The 19,002-nt window shown below is 39.0% G+C and overlaps 1 long non-coding RNA gene across 1 annotated transcript; it reads left to right on the top strand.

Moving 5' to 3' along the window:
* The first annotated feature begins 3,758 nt into the window (after positions 1 to 3,758).
* On the top strand, positions 3,759 to 6,450 carry LOC145053254 (uncharacterized). Its single transcript, XR_013684402.1, has 3 exons — positions 3,759 to 3,988; positions 4,545 to 5,089; positions 5,335 to 6,450. It is a non-coding gene; the product is annotated as an uncharacterized LOC145053254 (long non-coding RNA).
* Positions 6,451 to 19,002: the final 12,552 nt, after the last annotated feature.

A 19,002-nucleotide genomic window follows, 5' to 3' on the forward strand; every position in this document is an offset into this window, starting at 1 on the left:
TTCATTAAATAACAAAATCTCGGGATGTCATGTTCCGATACAGACCAAAAGCATAAACAATATAAAATAGACCTTACAACAGTCATTTATAACTACTAATCTATAATCCAAAATCTCTCGTCAAGTCAACCAACTTATACTCTTGTGCCATTACCTGTAATGCAAAGAAAACTGAGTAGGTCAGGCTTGGGAGCCCGGTGAGCATATAGGGTTTTCAACCCACAATAATATAATTATTATATTCAATTATCAAACAATTAACCCAACTACCCATCCCCATTATCTTCTTTAGTCTTAAGGTTTTACCCTAAGAATTAACTATCCTTCATTCACTCATTCCTAAGGATTGGCCTAAGGAATTGGCACGAAGTCCATTGCTGCCAAAGTTTATCTATCAGGTACTAAATTCATAGCTATCAGGCGCTAACTCCATAGTCGCCAAGGTTTACTCAACAAGCTCTAACTCCATAGTTGCCAAGGTTTACTCAACAAGCGCTAACTCCATAGTCGCCAAGGTTTACTCAACTAGCGCTAACTCCATAGTCGCCAAGGTTTACTCAACATGGATCTTTCATCACCCATCAACTATTCCATCTACCCATGTTCTACCCAACATATTTGTAGATATAAAATATATATACATGTTAACTCATTTAAAACCTATATAAAACATTCATTCCACCCATCTCAAATAAACAAACAATATATAAACACATAGCACCTATTTCATAGCAAATACTTCGTATTTATATGTTAGAAGAAAATAACTACACACTCACACCAAACATATACTCAATACATTCAAACAATACTTGTATTAAAATCGTGTTTATGAAAGGGACTATACACTCATTTGATCAGAAGATGACCGGAAAGCACTACGGCTCTCTGAGTAGTACTTCTTCGGTGAAACCGGGATCACTTCGCACACCGGGCTTCTCGCGGGCAGAGCTTCGGCTCGGAAACTCTTTTCTTCTCGGGATCTTCGGGCTTCGGGTCTCGGGATGATACCAGGGCTTCGGGGGGGGGGGGGGGGGGTTAAAATAGGGCTTATAGAGGGTATCGGGAGTGGGAGAGAAGAGATTGAGCAACCAAACTCGGCTGCCCCTTGAATTCTATTTATAGGGCCATTTTTCTGGATTCATGTCGTGAATCTCAAATATTCACGTCGTGAGTTCAATAGTCATCAGGTGCGTCATCGCAACTTGCGTCTTTCAGGCTCCAGAAGTCATAAATAATTAGTTCACGTCGTGAACACTGTATTCACGTTATGAACTCTGACAGTTTTTGGGTTTTGCGCCCCGAACTTTAGAAATTCATAACTTTCGCATACGAACTCCGTTTTCGACGTTCTTTATATCGACGCGTAGGTAAAAACAAGATCTACAACTTTTATTTAGACTTCGCCGGCTAATTTTGATTTATTTATATTATAGTTTTTATATATTATTTTTAGTAGGCCGAGAGAGGAAAACTCCGTTATAAACTCATAACTTCTTCATATGTCGTCCGTTTTCGTCTGTCTTTTCACCGTTGGACTACAATCGATGAGATCTTCAATTCTCGTTTAGATTGTTTCGGCTAAATGTCGCTCGATCTCATATTCAAACTTCGGGTTGTACACTGCTAAGCCGAAACTTCGAAAAATCATAACTTCCTCATACGAAGTCAGATTTGGGCGTTCTTTTCATGCACATTCTCGGTTTAACGTATTCTACGACTTTTGTTTAGATTGCTAAATCCAAATATCGCTTTATCGTAAATTCACTATTTACGTTGCGTTGTGTCGTGCCGGTTCTGTCGCGAAACTTCGATAGGTCATAACTTTTTCGTTATAACTCGGATTTCGGCGTTCTTTATATGTTCAGAATCCTTGTAACATATACTACAACTTAGTTAAGATTACTCATTCTAAATAATCTTCCATCAAATAGTCATTTTTGATGCTTATCGTCTCTAAATTGACTAGCCCGGATCTACGGACGTTACATAAATGACCATTCCGGACACAATGATTACTTTACAAAAATTATTTTTTTTATTAACTATAAACTAAAATATTATTAAATTACTTAATTTTCCTATTTTTTTAAATAATTTTCCATATAATAGCCAAACATAAATCAACTACCACAATTAACTATCCAACATTACCTAGCATTACCTAGGGACATAATGTATTATTCATCCATCACAACTCACTTAACCTTTTTGGCAAGAGATTTTTTATATATCCTTTCTTTCTTTTATCTTTCCAATTGCACAAAAAATGAAAACCTATATTTTTTATTCCTCATAGGCCACTTAATTTTTAATCTTTAAATAAACACAAAATAATTAAAATTACATACAAATAATTCACGCACTACTAAATGTTAGAGAGAGAGAGAGAACGGCGATACAGATTCTTTGAAGGATCTATTACCCCATGGTATCTTCGTCCTCCTGCATGTCTTCCTTTTTATGGTACGGATTCTTCGAAGGATCTATCACCCAATTGTATCGTTGTCCTTCTCCCCTGACTCATACTATCCACCCTAACGAAATGATAATACGATATCATTTTAGACCCATTTGAATTACTAAATGCCTTGCAAAATATGTGCGCTCAATAAAGTTTTTCTTATGTACTTTTTGCACGATGGCAACTTATTATTACAAATACAAAAGAATAACATCCCCTGCATTTGCTCAGAATTACAAAAAAAAACCATGTCGTAAAAAAACAAAAAAACGGTTCTTTCCTTTTCGTACCGGTTTCTTTTAAGGGTGCGTTTGTTTCACATGATTCTTAAGGAATTAGAAGGAATTGGAAACTAAAATCATTTGGAGATTATGTTTGGGTTACCAAAAGAATGGAATTAGATTTCCATAATTATCATTTAATTCCCCATTTAAAAGAATTCTAATTCCTCCACTGTACATCAAGAATAGAATGTAAATTCAATTCATTATCTTTATTTTAACTTACACATTATCCTCCGGTTATCTATGAGATAAGTTTACAAATAATAATAATAATTAATAAATAAATAAATAAAACATCCACGTTACTTTTGCCTTTTTTTTTACTTATCTTTTTTTTTTGTTTCCTCTCTTTTTTCATTTATGTTGGAGAAAATGACAAAAATCCTTAAATTATTTAAAACCCATTACTAGTAACCACTAATTTCACAAAAATAAGGTTGACAAATTGTTTAGTTTTTCAATTTCATCAACATTTCTATCTGATAAACTTGTTTTTTTTTTTTTTTTAATTTAAATTTTGATGAAGAGTTCAATAAAAATGTTGTAATTAAATAAACGATCGTCATGTTTATTAAAAAAATATAACTAGTTGCAAAATATTATTAAGGGTATTTCTGTCATATTACAAAATTTATTTTCCAATTCATTTCTGAAATCAGCATACCAAACAAAAAACATATTACATTCCATGTCAACCAAACGCGTTGCAGCTCCTAATACATTCAGATTCCAATTCTTTTGATGAATTTCATTCTTTCCAAAAACATTCTGCGAACCAAACGCTCCCTAAATGATCCGAATTTTGTTTCTATAATTACATAATCCAATTTTCGGTTCCATTTTGATTGAGGTCCCTAAATGGTCCGAATTTTGTTTTCTATAATTACATAATCCAATTTTCGGTTCCATTTTGATTGAGGCTGGTTTTGGACTTATTTACCGGACTAGGAAGGGAGTATACCCAAACCCTAAAAGGGCCAGTAGTTTGTCAGGGTCATATGGTGTGCAGCCTTAGGGCCAGGACTTCGTAAAGGGGGCCGTATATTTAACCTAATAAACACTCTCCTCTCCATCACGCCTCCACCTCCGATTTGCTTCCATCACGCCTCCTTACGATCCGAAGCTTCCTTCGCTGATATTCACATACTTCACATGTTTGGTGCTTGAAGCAAATTGGTGATTTGAATGTGAAATATCAAATGCTTCGTTGTTGGTCAAACGGATTGACATCAACAAACAAGTAATTTAAATTGTCTCTGTTACATGCTTCGTTCTTGCTGTAGCTGCTGTTTTTTCTGCTACCTTTTGCTGTATCAAATTATTTCTAGTACTTGAGTATAAATGTGATAATCGTGTAATTGAAATTAAAGTTTCTAGAAAATACTATCTGGGTTGCATTATGAACATGTTCTATTCTGTTTATATTTCATGCTGATTGTAAACACCTCCGTAGTAAATACTTGAGACCTAGCATCATAGATAGTTGGGGAACCATTTTTTTAATCTAGTCTGTTAAACCTTGAAAATTTAGTATGATCAAATTGAGGTTCTTATATATGCTCTATTTTTGGAAATGTCTGAAACAGAGGAAGAATTGTATGAAACGGAAGATACTGACAATATCCAGAAATGTCAGTCTAACATAGGGGCGATTTTTTCGTATTTAATTTATTTCAATTGAAAATGTCAAACTCACATCTCTTTTTGAAAATGTTAAGTGATAAGATGTTTGATATTTCTTTAGCTTTAGGTAAATTGGAAATTTCTTGGAAGCTCACATATCTCTTTATAAACAGTTATATTTCATTCAGGTGCTCAAACCACATCATTCTATGTCAATAAATCAGCACATCAATGGCATCATCATCATCACATTCTCCTTCGGCTCTGTCTTTTCTTCTCAATCATGGAATCACAATGTTTTTCTTAGTTTTAGAACAGATCCTCGCAAGACTTTTGTGGATCATGTTTACACAACTCTTGTGCAACAAGGGATCTACACTTATAAGGATGATGAAATACTATTGATCAACCCGTCCCTTAAGAAGTCAATCAAGAAATAAGATATTGCCATCATCGTATTCTCTAAAAACTATGCAGATTCTTCATGGTGTTTAGTTGAACTTGAGTATATTATGAAATGCAAAGATACGAGAGGGAAAGTCATTATGCCCATATTTTATGATGTGGATCCATGTGAAGCGCGAAGACAAAAACAGAAATACGTAGAAGCATTTGTGAAACATGAGTTAGAGAACAAAAACAAAGTCGAATCTTATAGAAAAGCACTTGTGGATGCAAGTAATGTTTCTGGATGGGAAACAAGTCAAATCGCTAACAGGTAGTTTTCTTTTTTGATTTTGCACTTTTTATGCTTAAGATATGTTATGCTATACAAGAAATTTGCACTTGTACCTTATAAGTTTTTGTACAAATGTCTTGATTATCCTTACATGTTGCTGATGATAATGAGAAAAGGCTTGACCTGATCTTTTGATTAGTAATCACAACTAGTGGAGATATGTCCTTTACTTTTGATGTTGTCAATGTGAGTATGTTAATTATCCTTGTATATTTGATGTGTAGGTATGAATCAAATGGCATCAAAGAAACTGTTTACACAATCTCACAGAGGTTGTAGCTAATAAAATCAAGCACAAATGCTTGTATGCAAAATTTGAAATCAAAGTTACAAATTGGTTCAAGTGGTGTGCGCATGATTGGAATATAGGGGGTTGGGGGAGGTGCTAAGACTACTCTTGCATCTTCTATTTATGATGAGATCTCTATCAAGTTTGACGGTTGCTGCTTTGTTGAAAATATTCAAGAGGACTGAAGCACGTTTGGTTTAACAAAATTACAAGATAAAATTATTTATGGAAAAGAATGTAAACAGAGTTGGAGGTGGAATATGCGTACTCATTAATGTCTTTGTCATATAGAAAGCAATGGAGGACTAAAAACAATCGAGGACTGTAAATGCTAAAGGGAGCCCACCATCATAAAAAATCACATCTTTTGAAAGCAACTCATAATCTTCCAAAAGTCTAATCCTGGGGTGTTGTGGAAGAGCCTATCAGCCTTGTTATCGTTTAACAAGCTAATGTTGTGTATAACATCTACCTTGTGAACATATAATAAATGTTCATCTTTAGTTGTGATTATTATTCGGCTTCCTACAACGAACCAATCATGTGAGCCAGCTAACGTTTAGGTTTGTCATAAAAAGGTCGATTGTTTTTGATGATGTGGATCATGTTAACCATTTAAAAACGTTGGTTGGGTCACGTGATTGGTTCGGTGAAGGAAGTTGAATAATAATCACAATTAGATATGAACATTAGTTAAATGCTCACAAGGTAGATGGTATATACAATATTAGTTTGTTAAACGAAAATGATGCTGTTATGCTCTTTCGCAAACATACACCTGAGAATTATAGACGTATGGAAGATTATGAACAGCTTTCAAAAGATGTTTCTTACGCTAGATTATGACAGCTTTCAAAAGATATTTTTTACATTGGTGTGCTCCAGTTAGCTCTTACGATACAATAATGAATGGAGGAGTACGGTAGCCTTTTGTGTAAAAGCTAAGAATCAACTTTACCTACAATAATGAAGGGACGCCAAAGATGCTTGTGGCTTTCACCTTGATATTTCGAACATTTATATATTATTAGTAAAATATTTTGACCGACAAGTTTACATCCCTTTTAACTTTTCTGACCGACAGATGGTGTATGTATTCATGTGTGGACAACCGTTTATCCATTTTAATAATGTTTAGGATTTGAAATTCATTTACAAAAATAACATCATTTTTCAAAACCGGATAAAACTTTTAACGAGTCTAATATAAAATAGAAGTTATTTATACCTTTATTTTCTGGAAAATCTTTAGAAAAGTCCTAATATTTTACTCTAATTTACTAAAAAAAGTCCAAACTAAAATTTGTTTACGAAAAAATGTCAATTACCGATAAAAATGATGATGCGACCTCTTCTTTTGAGTTTACCGGTTTTATTACTTTTCTAGTTCCACTAGAGTTTTATTATTTTATCATAACTTATGAATAAGTCCCAACTAAAATTTAATGATGATTTGATTCTATTCTCTATGTAACATACATTTTACCGGTTTTATTGTTGACTTGGACGTCTAGTTATTAAATGAGATGATAAGATAGATACGATGAGTTATATAATGCTACGTTTACCATGAAATTTGATATTTATCTCATCAGCTTATTTTTTAATATGTATCTAAGTCAGCAATGAAACCGATAAAATGTGTGTTTTCGAGAAAAAAATTGCGGGAAATAAGATGATGTCTGATGAGATGGATATACTGGGTTACATAAGATTAGATAGACAATTTGAAATTTCTTATAAACTTAAAAAAATGATGAAATTGTAACTAGTTTCTATAATTATTGCAGTTTTCGTTGGATGCATTTTATATTCCAAAAATATACAATGCACAAAGATATCAATTTTTATTGTAAACATGACATTATATAACCTTAGAACATCCACACCATCCACACCGGTATTTCAACTAGTCTTGCAAACCTTTTTCAAATGAGGTATCAATGACACATAAGTTTGACACTTGCAAATATAGAATGACCATTTGAAAGGCCACATATACATATAGCAGGACCCACCACTATTTATATAATACAGGGATATATACAGTAAAGTCCCAATATTTTCATCGATTTGACAAGAAAGTCCTAAACTTTTTTTTTTGACAGTAAAGTCCAAATTACCGGCAGTTTTTGACACTTTTACCCTTTTTCCCGGTTATCCGGTAATTAGGATTTTTTTGTCAAAACAATAAAGTTTAGGACTTTCTTGTCAAATCGTCAATTAGGACTTTACTGTCAAAAAAATAAAGTTTAGGACTTTTTTGTCAAATCGTTGAAAATATTGGGACTTTAGTGTATATATAACTTTTTTTGGTTAGAAATTTAATGGTATGATACTCTTTAAGCATAAGAGTTATTGAAACCTTCACTAATCTGCTAGATCGTATTAAAATCCTTAACGTTTTGCTTCTTGTTAAATCGTTTTTTTAATCTCAAGAAACCGACATTGAAAAAAATTGAGATAATCAAGAAAGAAAGAACCAGGGTAGTGTTGACTTTTTACAACTCAAAAAATGGAGAAATAAGAAACCAAAAAAAAACGAAATTGTCATTCTTTCCTTTCTCCACATTCACACCCTTTTGAATAGACATGTGTTGTTTGTGTTTGTATAAAGCCAGGGCAATTTCGTTTTTTTAGGTTTCTAATTTCTTCATTTTTGAGACTGCAAAAAGTCAACACAACCCTGGTTCTTTCTTTCTTTCTTGATTATCTCAATTTTTTTTCAGTGTCTGTTTGTTGAGATTAAAAAAACGATTTATCAAGAAGCAAACGTAAAGGATTTCAATAGGATCTTGCTGATTAGAAAAGGTTTCAATAACTCTCATGCTTAAAGAGTATCATACCATTAAATTTCTAACCAAAAAAATTATATATACACTAAAGTCCCAATATTTTCAACGATTTGACAAAAAAGTCCTAAACTTTATTTTTTTGACAGTAAAGTCCTAATTGACGATTTGACAAGAAAGTTCTAAACTTTATTTTGTTGACAAAAAAAGTCCTAATTACCGGCTAACCGGGAAAAAAGGGTAAAAGTGTCAAAAACTGCCGGTAATTTGGACTTTACTGTCAAAAAAATAAAGTTTAAGACTTTCTTGTCAAATCGATGAAAATATTAGGATTTTACTGTGTATATCCCTATAATATATGAATTAAATAAAATTGTACAGCATTCACAATTTACTCCAATTATCTTCTTTACTTTATTTACTTTTTTAATAATCAACATACTATAACATTGTTAGTTTTATGTTTGTTTCAAATCTTTTCAAATTTTCTTCAAAATTTACCTTTATCTAATAAACATAATTAAATTAAAACTTTCGCTTATAACAATATTTACATTTCCGATGAGATATTGACAATTAATATATGTAAACAATAGTTATACTCATATCTTCCAAGTGTAAAATAATTAACCATTTAACTTTTGTTAACTAAGATAATAAAATAATACATTAATATTAATAGTTTGTTAAATAATTTTTAAATAATTAAAAAACATGTGAAATAAATTGTTTATATGGTGAGGTGGAAGTAGGGTCCATTTTGAAAGAGTGTTTGTAATTCATTGATGTAAATGGTTATTGCAAAGCTGACGTGTCAAATTTGAAAGATGAATGACATTTCATTGGTGTGGATGGTCTAATATATACATCTCATCAGCTTATTAATGATTAGGCGTCCAGGTCAGCAATGAAACCCGTAAAATATATGTTACTGTGAGAAAATGGTCAAATCATCACTAAATTTTAGTTTGAGACTTATTCGTAAATTATGGTAAAATAATGGGACTTTAATGGATCCATGTAAGTAATGAAACCGGTAAACCGAGAGAAATAAGTAAAATCGTCATTTATTGTAACAACGCAAATTTTCAAGCAAATTTTTCATTTTAAAAATATATTTATTTCCATTCATAACAAGGCATAAATAGTTTAAGTATTCTGTCCAATACAAATAATCAAAATCCCCAAGATCATAAAAACATTCTTCAGTGTGTATCGATCATGCCGGCGCCTTCCCACGGTCCTCGCTAGTACCTGAAACACGTACATAACAACTGTAAGCATAAATGCTTAGTGAGTTCCCCAATATACACTTACGCACATACGCCTTTCCAGGCCCTGACCTTCCGGTCCTCAACACAACGCCTTCCGGCCCATAACATAATCGCCTTCCGGCCCATAACATATTGCCTTCCGGCCCACATAACATACATAGCACACAGATAACAAATAACTTACCACATATAGCATACATATCACATATCATATCTGACCTTCCGGTCATACAGTCAAACCCTTCCGGGTACAGTGTAGTGAGAAGACTCACCTCGTAAAAGCTGAAAGCTAGCAAATCCCGAAATGACTCGTGCACAATCCGACGAGCTACAACCTCCCTATAACATCACATATCTCATTAACACTTATATCTTCTAAGTGTGACTATCCCTAAGAAATCAGACTTAGGTCAACTCTGGTCAACGGTCAACGGTCAACTCGACCGGACTCGGCGAGTGCCATGGCGACTCGGCGAGTCTAGACGTCCTCCAACTCTCTGAGATTCCCTATCTACTCGTCGAGTATCTTCCTCGACCCGACGAGTTACTCCTGGAAGAATCGCGGGGCCACCCCGACTCCACTCGCCGAGTTTGAAGAACAACTCGGCGAGTCCCAGTAAATCTTCAAGCTACTCGCCGAGTCTGAAGAACAACTCGGCGAGTCCATGCCATGCAGACGGGCAACTGCTTCCTAAATTACGTATGGTCCCGAGATATACAATCATGGGACTTTCTGGACTTCTAAACATCTTATTACTGGGGTATAAACGTCTGGGTAATAACATAATAACCCATCTAATCACTAAATGGGTTTCATAAACCCTAGATTCGCATACACATCAAAATAACAGAAATGGTCCGAGTATTACCTGAAAACGCACTCTCTGTGTCCCCCAAACCTCAGGACTCGATCCTCCTTGATATTCCTTTGGCCAAATTCTTCTTCTTCTTGCCTAACAAGTTCCTCCAAGTTCCAATAGCTTTCTCTCCTGCTCTAGACGTCCATAACGATTAGGGTTCTTCTCAATCGACCAAAAGACGGAAAATGACGGCCTAAGAGGCGTTATATACGATCCAAAACCGAACGGTTAGGGTTTCTGCTGAACAGCGTCGACTCGCCGAGTCCATATCTGGACTCGTCGAGTCCAGTCGCGAACCCGCGACCAAGTCTGCAATCCTACTCGGCGAGTCTAGGCTCCAACTCGCCGAGTCCCCTCTTAAATCACCCCCAAAAACATAATTTAATAATACCTGAGATTCCGGGCTGTTACAACTCTCCCCCGCTAGGATTAGACTTCGCCCTTGAAGTCTCATTCTGAAAATAGTTCCGGATGCTGCTCCCGCATCTCTCGTTCCGCCATTGAACCAACACCAGAGGTACCTCCTTGTTCCTCAGAACCTTGATCTTCCGATCCCTGATAGCCACTGGTCTCTCCGCATAATTCAGGCTCGCATCCACCTGAATATCCTCTAATGGAACCACTGCCGACTCATCGGCTATGCACTTCCTCAATTGCGACACATGAAAAGTGTCGTGGATCTGTCCCAACTCCGCTGGCAATTCCAACCGATAGGCTACCCGGCCTATCCTTGCAATCACACGAAATGGCCCAATATACCGGGGCCCCAATTTGCCCCTCTTCCTGAATCGAATCACTCCTTTCCAAGGAGAGACCTTCAGGAGAACGAAGTCGCCGACCTGAAATTCAAGCTCGGATCGGCGCCTGTCTGCATAACTCTTCTGCCGGCTCTGGGCGGTTAATAACCTTTGTCTCACTTGCTGAATCTGCTCTGTCGTCTGGAGCACGATCTCAGTGCTGCCCATCACTCTCTGTCCCACCTCTCCCCAGCAAATGGGGGTCCGACACCTCCTACCATACAACAGCTCAAAAGGTGGCATACCAATTCTTGAATGATGGCTGTTGTTGTAGGAAAACTCTGCTAAGGGTAAATATGCATCCCAGCTACCCCTGAAGTCTAACACACACGCCCGAAGCATGTCCTCCAGCGTCTGAATCGTCCGCTCGCTCTGACCGTCTGTCTGGGGATGGTATGCGGTACTAAAATGCAATTTAGTACCCAGCTCCTCATGAAATTTCTTCCAGAACCTGGAAGTGAAACGCACATCACGGTCTGACACAATCGAGATCGGCACCCCATGCCGAGATACTACTTCTCTCACATATATCTCTGCCAACTTCTCCGCTGAAGAACTCTCGCTGATGGCAAGGAAGTGTGCACTCTTCGTCAACCTATCCACAATCACCCAAATTGCATCAACTCCCCTGGCAGTCCTCGGCAATTTGGTGATGAAATCCATAGCGATCTGTTCCCACTTCCACTCGGGGATCTCCAATGGCTGTAACTTGCCATGCGGTCTCTGGTGCTCAGCCTTAACCCTACGGCAGGTCAAGCACCTCTCGACGAACCATGCAACGTCCCTCTTCATACAGGGCCACCAATACTCTTTCCTCAGGTCCAAATACATCTTCGTAGCACCGGGATGGATCGAGAATTTCGATCTATGAGCCTCTTCCATCAAAGTAATACGCGTACCGCCCACAAACGGTACCCAAATCCGACCCTGAAACGTCATAAGCCCTCGCCCATCCTTAACGAACTCTGAAATTAACCCCACGACCTGCTCTTTCTTCTGCATTTCTGGTCGCACAGCTTCGGCCTGCGCCCCACGAATAGCATCCAATACTGGAGTCATCACAGTCATTCTCAAGCATACATCTCGCAATGGAGTGCTCTCCGCCCTGCGGCTCAACGCGTCGGCTACCACATTAGCCTTACCTGGGTGGTACAGGATCTCACAATCATAATCCTTGACCACATCCAACCACCTCCTCTGACACATATTTAGGTTGGGCTGATCCATCAAATACTTCAAGCTCTTATGGTCCGTAAATATCGTACATCGAACCCCATACAGGTAGTGACGCCAAATCTTGAGAGCGAACACTACTGCCCCCAACTCTAAATCATGTGTGGGATATCTCGCCTCATGAGGCTTCAGCTGCCTCGACGCATACGCTATCACATGACCCCTCTGCATCAACACTGCACCCAGTCCCGAAATCGATGCGTCGCAATATACCACAAAATCCTCCATCCCTTCTGGGAGAGCTAATACCGGGGCTTCGCACAACCTCTGGCGAAGTGTCTCAAAGGAAGTCTGCTGCTCGGGCCCCCATGAGAATGCAACACCCTTCCGGGTCAATCTGGTGAGTGGCACTGCGATCTTGGAGAAATCCTTGATGAATCTCCGATAATACCCTGCCAACCCAAGGAAGCTCCTGATCTCAGAAGGTGACTTCGGCACCTCCCATCTCATCACCGCCTCAACCTTGGCCGGATCGACCAATATCCCTTTCTGATTGACAACATGTCCTAGACATTGGACCTCTCGCAGCCAGAAGTCACATTTGGAGAACTTTGCATAAAGCTTCTCCGACCTCAATACCTCAAGGACCTCCCTCAAATGCTCCTCATGCTGCTCTCTAGATCTCGAATACACCAGAATGTCGTCGATGAATACAATCACTGACCGATCCAACATCGGTCTGCATACCCTGTTCATGAGATCCATGAACACAGCCGGTGCATTGGTGAGTCCGAAAGGCATCACCACAAACTCATAATGCCCATATCGCGTCCTAAACGCTGTCTTCTAGACATCCTCATCCCGCACTCTCACCTGATGGTACCCTGACCTCAGATCGATCTTGGAAAACCAAGATGCTCCCTGCAACTGATCGAATAAATCATCGATCCTCGGCAACGGGTAACGGTTCTTGACCGTCAACTTGTTCAACTCCCGGTAATCAATGCACATCCGGTGTGAACCATCCTTCTTCTTGACGAACAGAATAGGTGCTCCCCACGGCGAGCTGCTCGGCCGAATGAATCCCTTCCCCAGCAACTCCTGGAGCTGCGAGGACAACTCTTGCATCTCTGGAGGTGCAAGACGATAAGGCACTTTAGCAATAGGCGCGGCCCCCGGAACCAGATCGATACCAAACTCTACTTGCCTCACAGGAGGTACTCCCGGCAGCTCCTCGGGGAAAACATCCGGAAACTCACGCACCACCGGGACCTCCTCAACTGACTTCGGTCTCTCGGAAACCACCCGCGTATCCATCACATACGCCACAAAAACCTTACAGCCCTGCTGTAGACACTGCCTCGCCCTGGCGGCCGAACAAAAAGCTGATCCCGAACGGGTACCCTCGCCGTACACCGAAAGAACTCCCCCACTATGGTCTCGTATGGTCACCAACTGACGCTCACAGTCGATGACAGCGCCGAATCGGCTCAACCAGTCCATGCCTACGATGACACAGACATCACCCATCGCAATAGGAATCAGGTCAATCGGGAATACAACTCCGAAAATTTCTAGTACACATCCCCGAAGAACCTCCGTGGCACAAATCACTTTCTCGTCAGCTATAGAAACTCTCAAGGGTCGACTCAACGACTCACGACTAGCGCTGATATGCTGACTAAAGGCTAAGGACACAAAGGACCTACTCGCACCCGAGTCAAATAACACTAAGGCAGGCAAAAAGTTCACAAGGAAGTACCTACGCATACAATAACATAAGCATAACATCTCGACATTAAAATAAATACATGAATTACAACATACCTGCCATGACATCGGGCGCAGCGCGGACCTCCTCCGCAGTCAGCTGAAAGGCTCTCCCACGAGCCCTCGGGGCCTCGACCTTCACCGGTCGAGTCTCAATAGTCCTGGCAATAGGTGCAGATCCCTGACGAAGCTGCGGACATTCGGCCTTTCGATGGCCGGTCTGGTTGCAATGAAAGCACACCATAAACCCCTTGGGGCACTCCCTAGCAATGTGCCCCTCCTTGCCGCACTTGTAGCAAGCACCGGCTCGACACGCCCCATCGTGACCCTTGCCGCACTTTCCGCAAGCGCGGCTCTTCGAACCTCCCATCCTTGAATCGGCGGACTTGATCCGCTTGGCTGCCGGCTGAGACTGAGCCGGCCGCCAGTCTGCCTGCTGAGACTCGGCCTCCTCCCTGGCCTGAGTCTCCAACTCGATCTCGCGCTTCCTGGCATTCGCCTGAAGCTCAGTAAAAGTATGATAGGTGGAGTTCGACACAAACTCCCGGATATCCCTCCTCAAGACACCCAAGTACCGGCTCATCCGAGCCTGCTCCGTGGACACCAGCTCGGGGCAAAACATCGCCCTCTCATGAAACTTCCGCGTGATCGCCGCCACCGAATCAGTACCCTGCTTGAGGGTTAAGAATTCCTGAACCAATCGTTCCCGTTCCACCGGGGGAACGTACTCATCCCTGAACATGGTAGTAAACCCCTCCCATGTCACCGCTGTAGTCTCTGCCAAAGTGAAGTTCGCTGTCACGAACTTCCACCAGTCCTTCGCTCCCAGACGGAGCTGGTTCAAAGCGAACCGTACCCTCAGGTGCTCCGGGCATGAACAAGTGTAGAAGCACCCCTCTATGTCCGCGATCCACCTCATCGCAGCAATCGGATCCGGCGTCCCATCGAACTCCGGTGGCTTCGTGTTGCTGAACTCTCGGAACAGCAACGAGTCACCCCCCTGTGGCCTAGCAGCGGCCACAGCTGCGGTAGCTGCAGCGGTTGCAGCCTCAGTCAATGCGGCGTACCGCTCATCGAATGTCTCCATCAGAGTGGTCTTAATAGACCCAAACATCTCCGGGATCTCAGCCCGGATCGCTGCCGCCACCTCCTCGTGAATCATCTGACGAATCTCCTCGTCACTCACACCGCTCGTACTCGCTCCGTGGCGTGGTCTAACCATGATGTCTCTGAAATACAACATAAAACTATCAGAGACTCCATCGAGTGTAATCGCACTCGATAACGCAACCCTACTCAGTCTCCGATACCCAGGGATTCGTACTTGGGTCTCCCACTGACCCGGTGTCTTCGGTAGTACGGGCCCAATACTACCGACCACACCGCATCAGCATTCATCCCAAGTCCTCCTCCCCAAACCCCGGATAGTGAGTACTCTACTTTTGATATGCACTATCTACCCGTATACTAGCAAAGCATCTCATATCGGCAAACTTCCCTAGACTAAGGCATCACAAATCAGGCCACTCTAGTCCTATCATGGATACCTAGTCTTCTAGCATGCATAACAATTTATATCATATAACATTGTAGGGTATTTTGGGGATCTTTACCGTTCGGGCGCTGACTGATCATACACACTGCTTCTTTCTTGCTTACCACAAAACCATTTACAAAAGTTTATGCCTTTATTTAAGAAGTTTTCCTCAAATCCTCGGTTTGAGTTCAGTTACTCCCGAAGGTGCACCCGAATCCCTCAAACCAAGGCTCTGATACCAATTGTAACAACGCAAATTTTCAAGCAAATTTTTCATTTTAAAAATATATTTATTTCCATTCATAACAAGGCATAAATAGTTTAAGTATTCTGTCCAATACAAATAATCAAAATCCCCAAGATCATAAAAGCATTCTTCAGTGTGTATCGATCATGCCGGCGCCTTCCCACGGTCCTCGCTAGTACCTGAAACACGTACATAACAACTGTAAGCATAAATGCTTAGTGAGTTCCCCAATATACACTTACGCACATACGCCTTTCCAGGCCCTGACCTTCCGGTCCTCAACACAACGCCTTTCGGCCCATAACATAATCGCCTTCCGGCCCATAACATATTGCCTTCCGGCCCACATAACATACATAGCACACAGATAACAAATAACTTACCACATATAGCATACATATCACATATCATATCTGACCTTCCGGTCATACAGTCAAACCCTTCCGGGTACAGTGTAGTGAGAAGACTCACCTCGTAAAAGCTGAAAGCTAGCAAATCCCGAAATGACTCGTGCACAATCCGACGAGCTACAACCTCCCTATAACATCACATATCTCATTAACACTTATATCTTCTAAGTGTGACTATCCCTAAGAAGTCAGACTTAGGTCAACTCTGGTCAACGGTCAACGGTCAACTCGACCGGACTCGGCGAGTGCCATGGCGACTCGGCGAGTCTAGACGTCCTCCAACTCTCTGAGATTCCCTATCTACTCGTCGAGTATCCTCCTCGACCCGACGAGTTACTCCTGGAAGAATCGCGGGGCCACCCCGACTCCACTCGCCGAGTTTGAAGAACAACTCGGCGAGTCCCAGTAAATCTTCAAGCTACTCGCCGAGTCTGAAGAACAACTCGGCGAGTCCATGCCATGCAGACGGGCAACTGCTTCCTAAATTACGTATGGTCCCGAGATATACAATCATGGGACTTTCTGGACTTCTAAACATCTTATTACTGGGGTATAAACGTCTGGGTAATAACATAATAACCCATCTAATCACTAAATGGGTTTCATAAACCCTAGATTCGCATACACATCAAAATAACAGAAATGGTCCGAGTATTACCTGAAAACGCACTCTCTGTGTCCCCCAAACCTCAGGACTCGATCCTCCTTGATATTCCTTTGGCCAAATTCTTCTTCTTCTTGCCTAACAAGTTCCTCCAAGTTCCAATAGCTTTCTCTCCTGCTCTAGACGTCCACAACGATTAGGGTTCTTCTCAATCGACCAAAAGACGGAAAATGACGGCCTAAGAGGCGTTATATACGATCCAAAACCGAACGGTTAGGGTTTCTGCTGAACAGCGTCGACTCGCCGAATCCATATCTGGACTCGTCGAGTCCAGTCGCGAACCCGCGACCAAGTCTGCGATCCTACTCGGCGAGTCTAGGCTCCAACTCGCCGAGTCCCCTCTTAAATCACCCCAAAAACATAATTTAATAATACCTGAGATTCCGGGCTGTTACATTTTTACCGGTAATTGATCTTTTTTTATAAATAAATTTTAATTTGGGACTTTTTTTTTTTTTTTTTATAAATTATGGTAAAATATTAGGACTATTATAGATATTTCCCTTTTTTGTATGTGTGTTTATGCATGCACATAATGTCTTTTCATCATTAACTAGAAAATTCGCTTTGCTACTTCGCTGGGGACGTAGCTCAGGAGTCTACTTATGTCCTTTTTGTGGGTAGCGCACTCTATTTATTTTCTACTAAGTAGTGACTATTTTTCTATATAAAAAAATAAATATGGACCTTTTATGTAAATCACATAGCCAACTTTTTAAATTGATTTTTTATATATTTGACCAAACCTGCCGCCAATATATAAAAAATTATGATCAAAGTCAAAAACTCAAACATAAAAAAAAATGGACAAGGCCTCTTTTGAGGATAGTTTTGTAATTTATTTTTTAAACAGAGACCAAACATGTCAACATCCAAAACTATTATGGCAAAATTGTAAAACCAAAAGTATTGTGGCAAAAGAATAAAAAGCAAAAATACATTTTGTGGAAAAGCGTGTAAGTATTGTGGCAAAAAAGTAAAAAAGTATATATTATGGCCAAATTGTAAAAAAGAAAATATTATGGCAAAATTGTGACAACCAATTTTGCCAAGAACTTTTATTTTAATATATAGTATAATTTATTCTCCCAATTTCAATACCAATATCATTATTAATTTAATGGATCTAATGGTAGTTTTCTTTAATAAAAAATATTATTTGAAAATTTTTATTAGAAAATTTTTATTATTAAAAAGGAAAGTTTTTTGTAAAGTTCACTCCAAACATTTATTTTTTTCTAACTTTTAATTTTTTACTAGATTTTCTCACATTTAATTAGACTTTATTTTAGTTTTTTTATTAGTTATTCAAGTGATTTAATAAACAAAATAAAAATCAACAAATTTTATAAAATATTATATAATCTAAAAGAAATTTTCAAAACTTTTGAAATAAAAATATCAAATATTATAAAACATTAGGCTTACATAATATTTTATCATTTTTTTTATATAACTATATACGTGAGAATTTTATCATATTTTATTATTTCGGAAAGAATACTCGGAAAAGTTGTTTTTTTTATTTGACATTATGTGTCTATAAAGGATAAATACAACATTTGTTAGTAAAATGATAAATACCTGACAAATATACAAAAAGTTTTTTTAGAAAAATTACCTGAAAAATACCCGAAAATTTGACATATGTTGGTAAATTAGTTAATTTTAGAAAAAAGCTTTTGAAAGATTAATCATTAGAGATGGTATTTGAAAAAAGTTTTTTTAATAATTAAAAGTTAGTAGAAAGATGATGTGCAAAAATAACAATTATTTGTAAGGTTAATCATTGAAGATGCTCTTATAGCATACAATTCTTCTTTTATCATCGATTTCATTATTAAATGCATTTGACAAACACTCCCAAACGATAGATATCAAGATTATGCTAATACCTAGTTTCAAGATAATCGAAACCAAAAGTCTAACAGAGCAAACCATTCTATATTTTTCACGTGTACACTTTTTGTCATGAGATATACATTTCAAAAATCTCTAACTCCAAGATACAATACCTTAATACGATTCCATTTTGTATTTAAAGAGTAGTATATGCTATATATATGCCCCCATCTTGAT

Source organism: Lactuca serriola, chromosome 5 (assembly GCF_051521515.1).
Source record: "Lactuca serriola cultivar US96UC23 chromosome 5, Lser_US96UC23_V15, whole genome shotgun sequence".
Lineage (NCBI taxonomy): Eukaryota > Viridiplantae > Streptophyta > Magnoliopsida > Asterales > Asteraceae > Lactuca > Lactuca serriola.